The following is a 14,027-nucleotide window of genomic DNA, read 5'->3' on the forward strand; positions in this document are numbered from 1 at the left end:
AGGCCCACAGGGCTGGCTAGCTGGCTAGCTGGCTAGCCAGCAAGCAGGTAGCAATGAAAGTAGGAATCTTTCTTTTTAACCCTGTAAGGGGGTGGTGCACTGTACCCGAAGATACTGCCATATCGGGTCAATGCATAGGGCGACGGAAGCAAGCTTCGAAATCGGCCCCCGTTCTCAAAAATCCATTTAATATATGGTCCCCAGATAGGGGACGTATCAGATATTAAACTGATAAGAACAGATACTACACTTGATCTTAGCCAAAAGGCCGAGAAGCGATAACCGTGAAAGGGGCGGGCCCAACAAGGTGCCCTTCATGGGCACTATCACTGCTTGCTGTCAGGGAGGCTGCCAGACAATTTTCCATGCACACTCTGGGCTGGGGGGCAGTCAACCACCAGTACACACAGCAGAACCTAAACCCATACCATTATTGCTAAGCAGCAAGACAGGGGCCCATTGCACTCCCACGGGGCCTTTTTAAATGCAATCCATAACCCGGATTTGCCAGGAACCCTTCTTACTCCTCCTACTTGCATGTGACACTGGGCTTAGGATCTGCATAGGAAACACACACACAAGCACACACCTACCTTTGTTGCCTGCAGATGCCTCCTTGGCTGTCCCCAAACGGTATCAAACCAACACCCACGGGAAGCTGTAAGCATAGAGGACATGCCTGCACCCCATTCGACTTACCTGTGTGGGTTAAACCCGGGTTATTTGACAACCTATGGCGGTGATGGTTCTGCTCAGGCAGAGCAGTGCTGATGCTCCTCATAAAGCTGTCGCTGCTGTGAAGGTTCTAGGTGACATCACAAATCCCTATGGTTACATACACAACAAAGCTGGGTTGTTGTTGTTTACACTCTGCAAGGCCTGTGGAAGTGAGTGACATCATAGCACTGTAGTTCTGAGGGTTCTAGATGGATGCAACAATCTCCTGTTGCTTCTATGAAGGCCATAATAGACGACATCACCAAACAGCTCCATAGTCACATACACAGCAAAGGAGAGATGTTGTTTACACCTAGTGATGTCAGTGGTATTGAGTGACATCACAGCACAGTGCTAAGGCTCCTGGGCCTGGACACAGCAGCGGCTGCAATATCTCAACGGAGAATACGTTTATATATATGTGTGTGTGTGCGCGTATGTATATATATATATATATATATATATATATATATATATATATATATATTTCTTCGCCGAAATCACTTTTAAACCCATTTCCACCTTTTTTTCCCTTCTCTTCCTCTTACTTTTTTTTCACGTTTTTTTACGTTTTTCTCCTTTTCGCCTCTTTTCTGGGCGTATTATTCTTCTTTTTCTTCTTTTTTTTCGTCTAATGCATACCCCATCAGTGCAGCAATGCTTATTCAATACCGCCAGCAGATGGAGACACTGGGGGATAATTTTCTAAGGATTTATACTGATTTTTCCTGTCTGAATTTGTCGCACAGAAAGTTGCAGGCCAAATATGTGTGACATTTCTGCGACTTTAGCTTCTAGAGCATTTTTACAACATTATACATAGGTGCTGAATACATAAAAAGCGACTGTTCAGCGACAGACAAGTCGCATCGGCTGAAAGTAGGCCAGAATGTCAGTCCATGTTGGAGCAGGTTTAGATACAGTCTAAAGTATAGATCTCAAAGTCTGTGCACAGAATTTAGCAAGGGCCTCGCACCTTCTGATGCATCAGGTAGGTGTACAATAGCATAGCCTAACCCTCTGTACTTTGGTCTATATTGATGCGGGACATAGACAGCCAGCTGATGACCAATCCATTAGTGCAATGGATGGCTGGAAGCATTTGTCTTTGCCTTTGCAATACCACAGAAGCAATGCATGGTCAATGTACAGCAATGACACACCTGTGTGAACAGCCAGGAGACCCCCCCCCCCCCCCATGTTATGTTACATAGTTACATAGTTAGTACGGTCGAAAAAAGACATATGTCCATCAAGTTCAACCAGGGAATTAAGGGGTAGGGGTGTGGCGCGATATTGGGGAAGGGATGAGATTTTATGTTTCTTCATAAGCATTAATCTTATTTTGTCAATTAGGAACATTCAGCACCCACCCGCTATCAAGGCAGCTGCCTATCATGTCATGCCCTACCTGCACAGGTGTGCTGGCTACTCAAATGATCCAATTAAGGAGGCCATTTAGTCAGCAGCAGCAGAAGTCCTGTGCCTGGACGCTCCAACAGCGGCCAGACACAAGCAGAAGCAGAAGCAGCAGAAGCAGCAGCAGCACCACCTTTTGTTTTTTGGCTGCAGCAGCAGCAAGGCCCACAGGGCTGGCTAGCTGGCTAGCCAGCAAGCAGGTAGCAATGAAAGTAGGAATCTTTCTTTTTAACCCTGTAAGGGGGTGGTGCACTGTACCCGAAGATACTGCCATATCGGGTCAATGCATAGGGCGACGGAAGCAAGCTTCGAAATCGGCCCCCGTTCTCAAAAATCCATTTAATATATGGTCCCCAGATAGGGGACGTATCAGATATTAAACTGATAAGAACAGATACTACACTTGATCTTAGCCAAAAGGCCGAGAAGCGATAACCGTGAAAGGGGCGGGCCCAACAAGGTGCCCTTCATGGGCACTATCACTGCTTGCTGTCAGGGAGGCTGCCAGACAATTTTCCATGCACACTCTGGGCTGGGGGGCAGTCAACCACCAGTACACACAGCAGAACCTAAACCCATACCATTATTGCTAAGCAGCAAGACAGGGGCCCATTGCACTCCCACGGGGCCTTTTTAAATGCAATCCATAACCCGGATTTGCCAGGAACCCTTCTTACTCCTCCTACTTGCATGTGACACTGGGCTTAGGATCTGCATAGGAAACACACACACAAGCACACACCTACCTTTGTTGCCTGCAGATGCCTCCTTGGCTGTCCCCAAACGGTATCAAACCAACACCCACGGGAAGCTGTAAGCATAGAGGACATGCCTGCACCCCATTGGACTTACCTGTGTGGGTTAAACCCGGGTTATTTGACAACCTATGGCGGTGATGGTTCTGCTCAGGCAGAGCAGTGCTGATGCTCCTCATAAAGCTGTCGCTGCTGTGAAGGTTCTAGGTGACATCACAAATCCCTATGGTTACATACACAACAAAGCTGGGTTGTTGTTGTTTACACTCTGCAAGGCCTGTGGAAGTGAGTGACATCATAGCACTGTAGTTCTGAGGGTTCTAGATGGATGCAACAATCTCCTGTTGCTTCTATGAAGGCCATAATAGACGACATCACCAAACAGCTCCATAGTCACATACACAGCAAAGGAGAGATGTTGTTTACACCTAGTGATGTCAGTGGTATTGAGTGACATCACAGCACAGTGCTAAGGCTCCTGGGCCTGGACACAGCAGCGGCTGCAATATCTCAACGGAGAATACGTTTATATATATGTGTGTGTGTGCGCGTATATATATATATATATATATATATATATATATATATATTTCTCCGCCGAAATCACTTTTAAACCCATTTCCACCTTTTTTCCCTTCTCTTCCTCTTACTTTTTTTTCACGTTTTTTTTACGTTTTTCTCCTTTTCGCCTCTTTTCTGGGCGTATTATTCTTCTTTTTCTTCTTTTTTTTCGTCTAATGCATACCCCATCAGTGCAGCAATGCTTATTCAATACCGCCAGCAGATGGAGACACTGGGGGATAATTTTCTAAGGATTTATACTGATTTTTCCTGTCTGAATTTGTCACACAGAAAGTTGCAGGCCAAATATGTGTGACATTTCTGCGACTTTAGCTTCTAGAGCATTTTTACAACATTATACATAGGTGCTGAATACATAAAAAGCGACTGTTCAGCGACAGACAAGTCGCATCGGCTGAAAGTAGGCCAGAATGTCAGTCCATGTTGGAGCAGGTTTAGATACAGTCTAAAGTATAGATCTCAAAGTCTGTGCACAGAATTTAGCAAGGGCCTCGCACCTTCTGATGCATCAGGTAGGTGCACAATAGCATAGCCTAACCCTCTGTACTTTGGTCTATATTGATGCGGGACATAGACAGCCAGCTGATGACCAATCCATTAGTGCAATGGATGGCTGGAAGCATTTGTCTTTGCCTTTGCAATACCACAGAAGCAATGCATGGTCAATGTACAGCAATGACACACCTGTGTGAACAGCCAGGAGACCCCCCCCCCCCCATGTTATGTTACATAGTTACATAGTTAGTACGGTCGAAAAAAGACATATGTCCATCAAGTTCAACCAGGGAATTAAGGGGTAGGGGTGTGGCGCGATATTGGGGAAGGGATGAGATTTTATATTTCTTCATAAGCATTAATCTTATTTTGTCAATTAGGAACATTCAGCACCCACCCGCTATCAAGGCAGCTGCCTATCATGTCATGCCCTACCTGCACAGGTGTGCTGGCTACTCAAATGATCCAATTAAGGAGGCCATTTAGTCAGCAGCAGCAGAAGTCCTGTGCCTGGACGCTCCAACAGCGGCCAGACACAAGCAGAAGCAGAAGCAGCAGAAGCAGCAGCAGCACCACCTTTTGTTTTTTGGCTGCAGCAGCAGCAAGGCCCACAGGGCTGGCTAGCTGGCTAGCCAGCAAGCAGGTAGCAATGAAAGTAGGAATCTTTCTTTTTAACCCTGTAAGGGGGTGGTGCACTGTACCCGAAGATACTGCCATATCGGGTCAATGCATAGGGTGACGGAAGCAAGCTTCAAAATCGGCCCCCGTTCTCAAAAATCCATTTAATATATGGTCCCCAGATAGGGGACGTATCAGATATTAAACTGATAAGAACAGATACTACACTTGATCTTAGCCAAAAGGCCGAGAAGCGATAACCGTGAAAGGGGCGGGCCCAACAAGGTGCCCTTCATGGGCACTATCACTGCTTGCTGTCAGGGAGGCTGCCAGACAATTTTCCATGCACACTCTGGGCTGGGGGGCAGTCAACCACCAGTACACACAGCAGAACCTAAACCCATACCATTATTGCTAAGCAGCAAGACAGGGGCCCATTGCACTCCCACGGGGCCTTTTTAAATGCAATCCATAACCCGGATTTGCCAGGAACCCTTCTTACTCCTCCTACTTGCATGTGACACTGGGCTTAGGATCTGCATAGGAAACACACACACAAGCACACACCTACCTTTGTTGCCTGCAGATGCCTCCTTGGCTGTCCCCAAACGGTATCAAACCAACACCCACGGGAAGCTGTAAGCATAGAGGACATGCCTGCACCCCATTGGACTTACCTGTGTGGGTTAAACCCGGGTTATTTGACAACCTATGGCGGTGATGGTTCTGCTCAGGCAGAGCAGTGCTGATGCTCCTCATAAAGCTGTCGCTGCTGTGAAGGTTCTAGGTGACATCACAAATCCCTATGGTTACATACACAACAAAGCTGGGTTGTTGTTGTTTACACTCTGCAAGGCCTGTGGAAGTGAGTGACATCATAGCACTGTAGTTCTGAGGGTTCTAGATGGATGCAACAATCTCCTGTTGCTTCTATGAAGGCCATAATAGACGACATCACCAAACAGCTCCATAGTCACATACACAGCAAAGGAGAGATGTTGTTTACACCTAGTGATGTCAGTGGTATTGAGTGACATCACAGCACAGTGCTAAGGCTCCTGGGCCTGGACACAGCAGCGGCTGCAATATCTCAACGGAGAATACGTTTATATATATGTGTGTGTGTGCGCGTATATATATATATATATATATATATATATATATATATATATATTTCTCCGCCGAAATCACTTTTAAACCCATTTCCACCTTTTTTTCCCTTCTCTTCCTCTTACTTTTTTTTCACGTTTTTTTACGTTTTTCTCCTTTTCGCCTCTTTTCTGGGCGTATTATTCTTCTTTTTCTTCTTTTTTTTCGTCTAATGCATACCCCATCAGTGCAGCAATGCTTATTCAATACCGCCAGCAGATGGAGACACTGGGGGATAATTTTCTAAGGATTTATACTGATTTTTCCTATCTGAATTTGTCGCACAGAAAGTTGCAGGCCAAATATGTGTGACATTTCTGCGACTTTAGCTTCTAGAGCATTTTTACAACATTATACATAGGTGCTGAATACATAAAAAGCGACTGTTCAGCGACAGACAAGTCGCATCGGCTGAAAGTAGGCCAGAATGTCAGTCCATGTTGGAGCAGGTTTAGATACAGTCTAAAGTATAGATCTCAAAGTCTGTGCACAGAATTTAGCAAGGGCCTCGCACCTTCTGATGCATCAGGTAGGTGCACAATAGCATAGCCTAACCCTCTGTACTTTGGTCTATATTGATGCGGGACATAGACAGCCAGCTGATGACCAATCCATTAGTGCAATGGATGGCTGGAAGCATTTGTCTTTGCCTTTGCAATACCACAGAAGCAATGCATGGTCAATGTACAGCAATGACACACCTGTGTGAACAGCCAGGAGACCCTCCCCCCCCCCATGTTATGTTACATAGTTACATAGTTAGTACGGTCGAAAAAAGACATATGTCCATCAAGTTCAACCAGGGAATTAAGGGGTAGGGGTGTGGCGCGATATTGGGGAAGGGATGAGATTTTATATTTCTTCATAAGCATTAATCTTATTTTGTCAATTAGGAACATTCAGCACCCACCCGCTATCAAGGCAGCTGCCTATCATGTCATGCCCTACCTGCACAGGTGTGCTGGCTACTCAAATGATCCAATTAAGGAGGCCATTTAGTCAGCAGCAGCAGAAGTCCTGTGCCTGGACGCTCCAACAGCGGCCAGACACAAGCAGAAGCAGAAGCAGCAGAAGCAGCAGCAGCACCACCTTTTGTTTTTTGGCTGCAGCAGCAGCAAGGCCCACAGGGCTGGCTAGCTGGCTAGCCAGCAAGCAGGTAGCAATGAAAGTAGGAATCTTTCTTTTTAACCCTGTAAGGGGGTGGTGCACTGTACCCGAAGATACTGCCATATCGGGTCAATGCATAGGGCGACGGAAGCAAGCTTCGAAATCGGCCCCCGTTCTCAAAAATCCATTTAATATATGGTCCCCAGATAGGGGACGTATCAGATATTAAACTGATAAGAACAGATACTACACTTGATCTTAGCCAAAAGGCCGAGAAGCGATAACCGTGAAAGGGGCGGGCCCAACAAGGTGCCCTTCATGGGCACTATCACTGCTTGCTGTCAGGGAGGCTGCCAGACAATTTTCCATGCACACTCTGGGCTGGGGGGCAGTCAACCACCAGTACACACAGCAGAACCTAAACCCATACCATTATTGCTAAGCAGCAAGACAGGGGCCCATTGCACTCCCACGGGGCCTTTTTAAATGCAATCCATAACCCGGATTTGCCAGGAACCCTTCTTACTCCTCCTACTTGCATGTGACACTGGGCTTAGGATCTGCATAGGAAACACACACACAAGCACACACCTACCTTTGTTGCCTGCAGATGCCTCCTTGGCTGTCCCCAAACGGTATCAAACCAACACCCACGGGAAGCTGTAAGCATAGAGGACATGCCTGCACCCCATTGGACTTACCTGTGTGGGTTAAACCCGGGTTATTTGACAACCTATGGCGGTGATGGTTCTGCTCAGGCAGAGCAGTGCTGATGCTCCTCATAAAGCTGTCGCTGCTGTGAAGGTTCTAGGTGACATCACAAATCCCTATGGTTACATACACAACAAAGCTGGGTTGTTGTTGTTTACACTCTGCAAGGCCTGTGGAAGTGAGTGACATCATAGCACTGTAGTTCTGAGGGTTCTAGATGGATGCAACAATCTCCTGTTGCTTCTATGAAGGCCATAATAGACGACATCACCAAACAGCTCCATAGTCACATACACAGCAAAGGAGAGATGTTGTTTACACCTAGTGATGTCAGTGGTATTGAGTGACATCACAGCACAGTGCTAAGGCTCCTGGGCCTGGACACAGCAGCGGCTGCAATATCTCAACGGAGAATACGTTTATATATATGTGTGTGTGTGCACGTATATATATATATATATATATATATATATATATATATATATATATATTTCTCCGCCGAAATCACTTTTAAACCCATTTCCACCTTTTTTTCCCTTCTCTTCCTCTTACTTTTTTTTCACGTTTTTTTACGTTTTTCTCCTTTTCGCCTCTTTTCTGGGCGTATTATTCTTCTTTTTCTTCTTTTTTTTCGTCTAATGCATACCCCATCAGTGCAGCAATGCTTATTCAATACCGCCAGCAGATGGAGACACTGGGGGATAATTTTCTAAGGATTTATACTGATTTTTCCTGTCTGAATTTGTCGCACAGAAAGTTGCAGGCCAAATATGTGTGACATTTCTGCGACTTTAGCTTCTAGAGCATTTTTACAACATTATACATAGGTGCTGAATACATAAAAAGCGACTGTTCAGCGACAGACAAGTCGCATCGGCTGAAAGTAGGCCAGAATGTCAGTCCATGTTGGAGCAGGTTTAGATACAGTCTAAAGTATAGATCTCAAAGTCTGTGCACAGAATTTAGCAAGGGCCTCGCACCTTCTGATGCATCAGGTAGGTGCACAATAGCATAGCCTAACCCTCTGTACTTTGGTCTATATTGATGCGGGACATAGACAGCCAGCTGATGACCAATCCATTAGTGCAATGGATGGCTGGAAGCATTTGTCTTTGCCTTTGCAATACCACAGAAGCAATGCATGGTCAATGTACAGCAATGACACACCTGTGTGAACAGCCAGGAGACCCCCCCCCCCCCCCATGTTATGTTACATAGTTACATAGTTAGTACGGTCGAAAAAAGACATATGTCCATCAAGTTCAACCAGGGAATTAAGGGGTAGGGGTGTGGCGCGATATTGGGGAAGGGATGAGATTTTATATTTCTTCATAAGCATTAATCTTATTTTGTCAATTAGGAACATTCAGCACCCACCCGCTATCAAGGCAGCTGTCTATCATGTCATGCCCTACCTGCACAGGTGTGCTGGCTACTCAAATGATCCAATTAAGGAGGCCATTTAGTCAGCAGCAGCAGAAGTCCTGTGCCTGGACGCTCCAACAGCGGCCAGACACAAGCAGAAGCAGCAGAAGCAGCAGCAGCACCACCTTTTGTTTTTTGGCTGCAGCAGCAGCAAGGCCCACAGGGCTGGCTAGCTGGCTAGCCAGCAAGCAGGTAGCAATGAAAGTAGGAATCTTTCTTTTTAACCCTGTAAGGGGGTGGTGCACTGTACCCGAAGATACTGCCATATCGGGTCAATGCATAGGGCGACGGAAGCAAGCTTCGAAATCGGCCCCCGTTCTCAAAAATCCATTTAATATATGGTCCCCAGATAGGGGGACGTATCAGATATTAAACTGATAAGAACAGATACTACACTTGATCTTAGCCAAAAGGCCGAGAAGCGATAACCGTGAAAGGGGCGGGCCCAACAAGGTGCCCTTCATGGGCACTATCATTCTGCTTGCTGTCAGGGAGGCTGCCAGACAATTTTCCATGCACACTCTGGGCTGGGGGGCAGTCAACCACCAGTACACACAGCAGAACCTAAACCCATACCATTATTGCTAAGCAGCAAGACAGGGGCCCATTGCACTCCCACGGGGCCTTTTTAAATGCAATCCATAACCCGGATTTGCCAGGAACCCTTCTTACTCCTCCTACTTGCATGTGACACTGGGCTTAGGATCTGCATAGGAAACACACACACAAGCACACACCTACCTTTGTTGCCTGCAGATGCCTCCTTGGCTGTCCCAAACGGTATCAACCAACACCCACGGGAAGCTGTAAGCATAGAGGACATGCCTGCACCCCATTCGACTTACCTGTGTGGGTTAAACCCGGGTTATTTGACAACCTATGGCGGTGATGGTTCTGCTCAGGCAGAGCAGTGCTGATGCTCCTCATAAAGCTGTCGCTGCTGTGAAGGTTCTAGGTGACATCACAAATCCCTATGGTTACATACACAACAAAGCTGGGTTGTTGTTGTTTACACTCTGCAAGGCCTGTGGAAGTGAGTGACATCATAGCACTGTAGTTCTGAGGGTTCTAGATGGATGCAACAATCTCCTGTTGCTTCTATGTCTCCTGTTGCTTCTATGAAGGCCATAATAGACGACATCACCAAACAGCTCCATAGTCACATACACAGCAAAGGAGAGATGTTGTTTACACCTAGTGATGTCAGTGGTATTGAGTGACATCACAGCACAGTGCTAAGGCTCCTGGGCCTGGACACAGCAGCGGCTGCAATATCTCAACGGAGAATACGTTTATATATATGTGTGTGTGGTGCGCGTATATATATATATATATATATATATATATATATATATATATATATATATTTCTTCGCCGAAATCACTTTTAAACCCATTTCCACCTTTTTTTCCCTTCTCTTCCTCTTACTTTTTTTTCACGTTTTTTTACGTTTTTCTCCTTTTCGCCTCTTTTCTGGGCGTATTATTCTTCTTTTTCTTCTTTTTTTTCGTCTAATGCATACCCCATCAGTGCAGCAATACCGCCAGCAGATGGAGACACTGGGGGATAATTTTCTAAGGATTTATACTGATTTTTCCTGTCTGAATTTGTCGCACAGAAAGTTGCAGGCCAAATATGTGTGACATTTCTGCGACTTTAGCTTCTAGAGCATTTTTACAACATTATACATAGGTGCTGAATACATAAAAAGCGACTGTTCAGCGACAGACAAGTCGCATCGGCTGAAAGTAGGCCAGAATGTCAGTCCATGTTGGAGCAGGTTTAGATACAGTCTAAAGTATAGATCTCAAAGTCTGTGCACAGAATTTAGCAAGGGCCTCGCACCTTCTGATGCATCAGGTAGGTGTACAATAGCATAGCCTAACCCTCTGTACTTTGGTCTATATTGATGCGGGACATAGACAGCCAGCTGATGACCAATCCATTAGTGCAATGGATGGCTGGAAGCATTTGTCTTTGCCTTTGCAATACCACAGAAGCAATGCATGGTCAATGTACAGCAATGACACACCTGTGTGAACAGCCAGGAGACCCCCCCCCCCCCCCCATGTTATGTTACATAGTTACATAGTTAGTACGGTCGAAAAAAGACATATGTCCATCAAGTTCAACCAGGGAATTAAGGGGTAGGGGTGTGGCGCGATATTGTGGAAGGGATGAGATTTTATATTTCTTCATAAGCATTAATCTTATTTTGTCAATTAGGAACATTCAGCACCCACCCGCTATCAAGGCAGCTGCCTATCATGTCATGCCCTACCTGCACAGGTGTGCTGGCTACTCAAATGATCCAATTAAGGAGGCCATTTAGTCAGCAGCAGCAGAAGTCCTGTGCCTGGACGCTCCAACAGCGGCCAGACACAAGCAGAAGCAGAAGCAGCAGAAGCAGCAGCAGCACCACCTTTTGTTTTTTGGCTGCAGCAGCAGCAAGGCCCACAGGGCTGGCTAGCTGGCTAGCCAGCAAGCAGGTAGCAATGAAAGTAGGAATCTTTCTTTTTAACCCTGTAAGGGGGTGGGTGCACTGTACCCGAAGATACTGCCATATCGGGTCAATGCATAGGGCGACGGAAGACAGCTTCGAAATCGGCCCCCGTTCTCAAAAATCCATTTAATATATGGTCCCCAGATAGGGGACGTATCAGATATTAAACTGATAAGAACAGATACTACACTTGATCTTAGCCAAAAGGCCGAGAAGCGATAACCGTGAAAGGGGCGGGCCCAACAAGGTGCCCTTCATGGGCACTATCACTGCTTGCTGTCAGGGAGGCTGCCAGACAATTTTCCATGCACACTCTGGGCTGGGGGGCAGTCAACCACCAGTACACACAGCAGAACCTAAACCCATACCATTATTGCTAAGCAGCAAGACAGGGGCCCATTGCACTCCCACGGGGCCTTTTTAAATGCAATCCATAACCCGGATTTGCCAGGAACCCTTCTTACTCCTCCTACTTGCATGTGACACTGGGCTTAGGATCTGCATAGGAAACACACACACAAGCACACACCTACCTTTGTTGCCGCTGCAGATGCCTCCTTGGCTGTCCCCAAACGGTATCAAACCAACACCCACGGGAAGCTGTAAGCATAGAGGACATGCCTGCACCCCATTGGACTTACCTGTGTGGGTTAAACCCGGGTTATTTGACAACCTATGGCGGTGATGGTTCTGCTCAGGCAGAGCAGTGCTGATGCTCCTCATAAAGCTGTCGCTGCTGTGAAGGTTCTAGGTGACATCACAAATCCCTATGGTTACATACACAACAAAGCTGGGTTGTTGTTGTTTACACTCTGCAAGGCCTGTGGAAGTGAGTGACATCATAGCACTGTAGTTCTGAGGGTTCTAGATGGATGCAACAATCTCCTGTTGCTTCTATGAAGGCCATAATAGACGACATCACCAAACAGCTCCATAGTCACATACACAGCAAAGGAGAGATGTTGTTTACACCTAGTGATGTCAGTGGTATTGAGTGACATCACAGCACAGTGCTAAGGCTCCTGGGCCTGGACACAGCAGCGGCTGCAATATCTCAACGGAGAATACGTTTATATATATGTGTGTGTGTGCGCGTATATATATATATATATATATATATATATATATATATATATTTCTCCGCCGAAATCACTTTTAAACCCATTTCCACCTTTTTTCCCTTCTCTTCCTCTTACTTTTTTTTCACGTTTTTTTTACGTTTTTCTCCTTTTCGCCTCTTTTCTGGGCGTATTATTCTTCTTTTTCTTCTTTTTTTTCGTCTAATGCATACCCCATCAGTGCAGCAATGCTTATTCAATACCCGCCAGCAGATGGAGACACTGGGGGATAATTTTCTAAGGATTTATACTGATTTTTCCTGTCTGAATTTGTCACACAGAAAGTTGCAGGCCAAATATGTGTGACATTTCTGCGACTTTAGCTTCTAGAGCATTTTTACAACATTATACATAGGTGCTGAATACATAAAAAGCGACTGTTCAGCGACAGACAAGTCGCATCGGCTGAAAGTAGGCCAGAATGTCAGTCCATGTTGGAGCAGGTTTAGATACAGTCTAAAGTATAGATCTCAAAGTCTGTGCACAGAATTTAGCAAGGGCCTCGCACCTTCTGATGCATCAGGTAGGTGCACAATAGCATAGCCTAACCCTCTGTACTTTGGTCTATATTGATGCGGGACATAGACAGCCAGCTGATGACCAATCCATTAGTGCAATGGATGGCTGGAAGCATTTGTCTTTGCCTTTGCAATACCACAGAAGCAATGCATGGTCAATGTACAGCAATGACACACCTGTGTGAACAGCCAGGAGACCCCCCCCCCCCCATGTTATGTTACATAGTTACATAGTTAGTACGGTCGAAAAAAGACATATGTCCATCAAGTTCAACCAGGGAATTAAGGGGTAGGGGTGTGGCGCGATATTGGGGAAGGGATGAGATTTTATATTTCTTCATAAGCATTAATCTTATTTTGTCAATTAGGAACATTCAGCACCCACCCGCTATCAAGGCAGCTGCCTATCATGTCATGCCCTACCTGCACAGGTGTGCTGGCTACTCAAATGATCCAATTAAGGAGGCCATTTAGTCAGCAGCAGCAGAAGTCCTGTGCCTGGACGCTCCAACAGCGGCCAGACACAAGCAGAAGCAGAAGCAGCAGAAGCAGCAGCAGCACCACCTTTTGTTTTTTGGCTGCAGCAGCAGCAAGGCCCACAGGGCTGGCTAGCTGGCTAGCCAGCAAGCAGGTAGCAATGAAAGTAGGAATCTTTCTTTTTAACCCTGTAAGGGGGTGGTGCACTGTACCCGAAGATACTGCCATATCGGGTCAATGCATAGGGCGACGGAAGCAAGCTTCGAAATCGGCCCCCGTTCTCAAAAATCCATTTAATATATGGTTCCCAGATAGGGGACGTATCAGATATTAAACTGATAAGAACAGATACTACACTTGATCTTAGCCAAAAGGCCGAGAAGCGATAACCGTGAAAGGGGCGGGCCCAACAAGGTGCCCTTCATGGGCACTA

At 46.1% G+C, this 14,027-nt stretch overlaps 7 non-coding genes across 7 annotated transcripts; all 7 read right to left on the reverse strand.

The window, feature by feature from the left end:
• Positions 1–89: 89 nt before the first annotated feature.
• Positions 90–280, reverse strand: LOC130312539 (U2 spliceosomal RNA). The gene has a single exon (XR_008860651.1). It is a non-coding gene; the product is annotated as a U2 spliceosomal RNA (small nuclear RNA).
• A 2,098-nt stretch (positions 281–2,378) lies between these two features.
• Positions 2,379–2,569, reverse strand: LOC130312540 (U2 spliceosomal RNA). Its single transcript, XR_008860652.1, has one exon. It is a non-coding gene; the product is annotated as a U2 spliceosomal RNA (small nuclear RNA).
• Positions 2,570–4,653: 2,084 nt separating this feature from the next.
• Positions 4,654–4,844, reverse strand: LOC130312562 (U2 spliceosomal RNA). The gene has a single exon (XR_008860673.1). It is a non-coding gene; the product is annotated as a U2 spliceosomal RNA (small nuclear RNA).
• A 2,089-nt stretch (positions 4,845–6,933) lies between these two features.
• On the reverse strand, positions 6,934–7,124 carry LOC130312541 (U2 spliceosomal RNA). The gene has a single exon (XR_008860653.1). It is a non-coding gene; the product is annotated as a U2 spliceosomal RNA (small nuclear RNA).
• A 2,088-nt stretch (positions 7,125–9,212) lies between these two features.
• Positions 9,213–9,404, reverse strand: LOC130312574 (U2 spliceosomal RNA). The gene has a single exon (XR_008860685.1). It is a non-coding gene; the product is annotated as a U2 spliceosomal RNA (small nuclear RNA).
• A 2,106-nt stretch (positions 9,405–11,510) lies between these two features.
• LOC130312575 (U2 spliceosomal RNA) lies at positions 11,511–11,701 on the reverse strand. The gene has a single exon (XR_008860686.1). It is a non-coding gene; the product is annotated as a U2 spliceosomal RNA (small nuclear RNA).
• Positions 11,702–13,790: 2,089 nt separating this feature from the next.
• Positions 13,791–13,981, reverse strand: LOC130312567 (U2 spliceosomal RNA). The gene has a single exon (XR_008860678.1). It is a non-coding gene; the product is annotated as a U2 spliceosomal RNA (small nuclear RNA).
• Between the last annotated feature and the right edge of the window lie 46 nt (positions 13,982–14,027).

This window comes from Hyla sarda, unplaced genomic scaffold, assembly GCF_029499605.1.
Source record: "Hyla sarda isolate aHylSar1 unplaced genomic scaffold, aHylSar1.hap1 scaffold_172, whole genome shotgun sequence".
Classification (NCBI taxonomy): Eukaryota; Metazoa; Chordata; class Amphibia; order Anura; family Hylidae; genus Hyla; species Hyla sarda.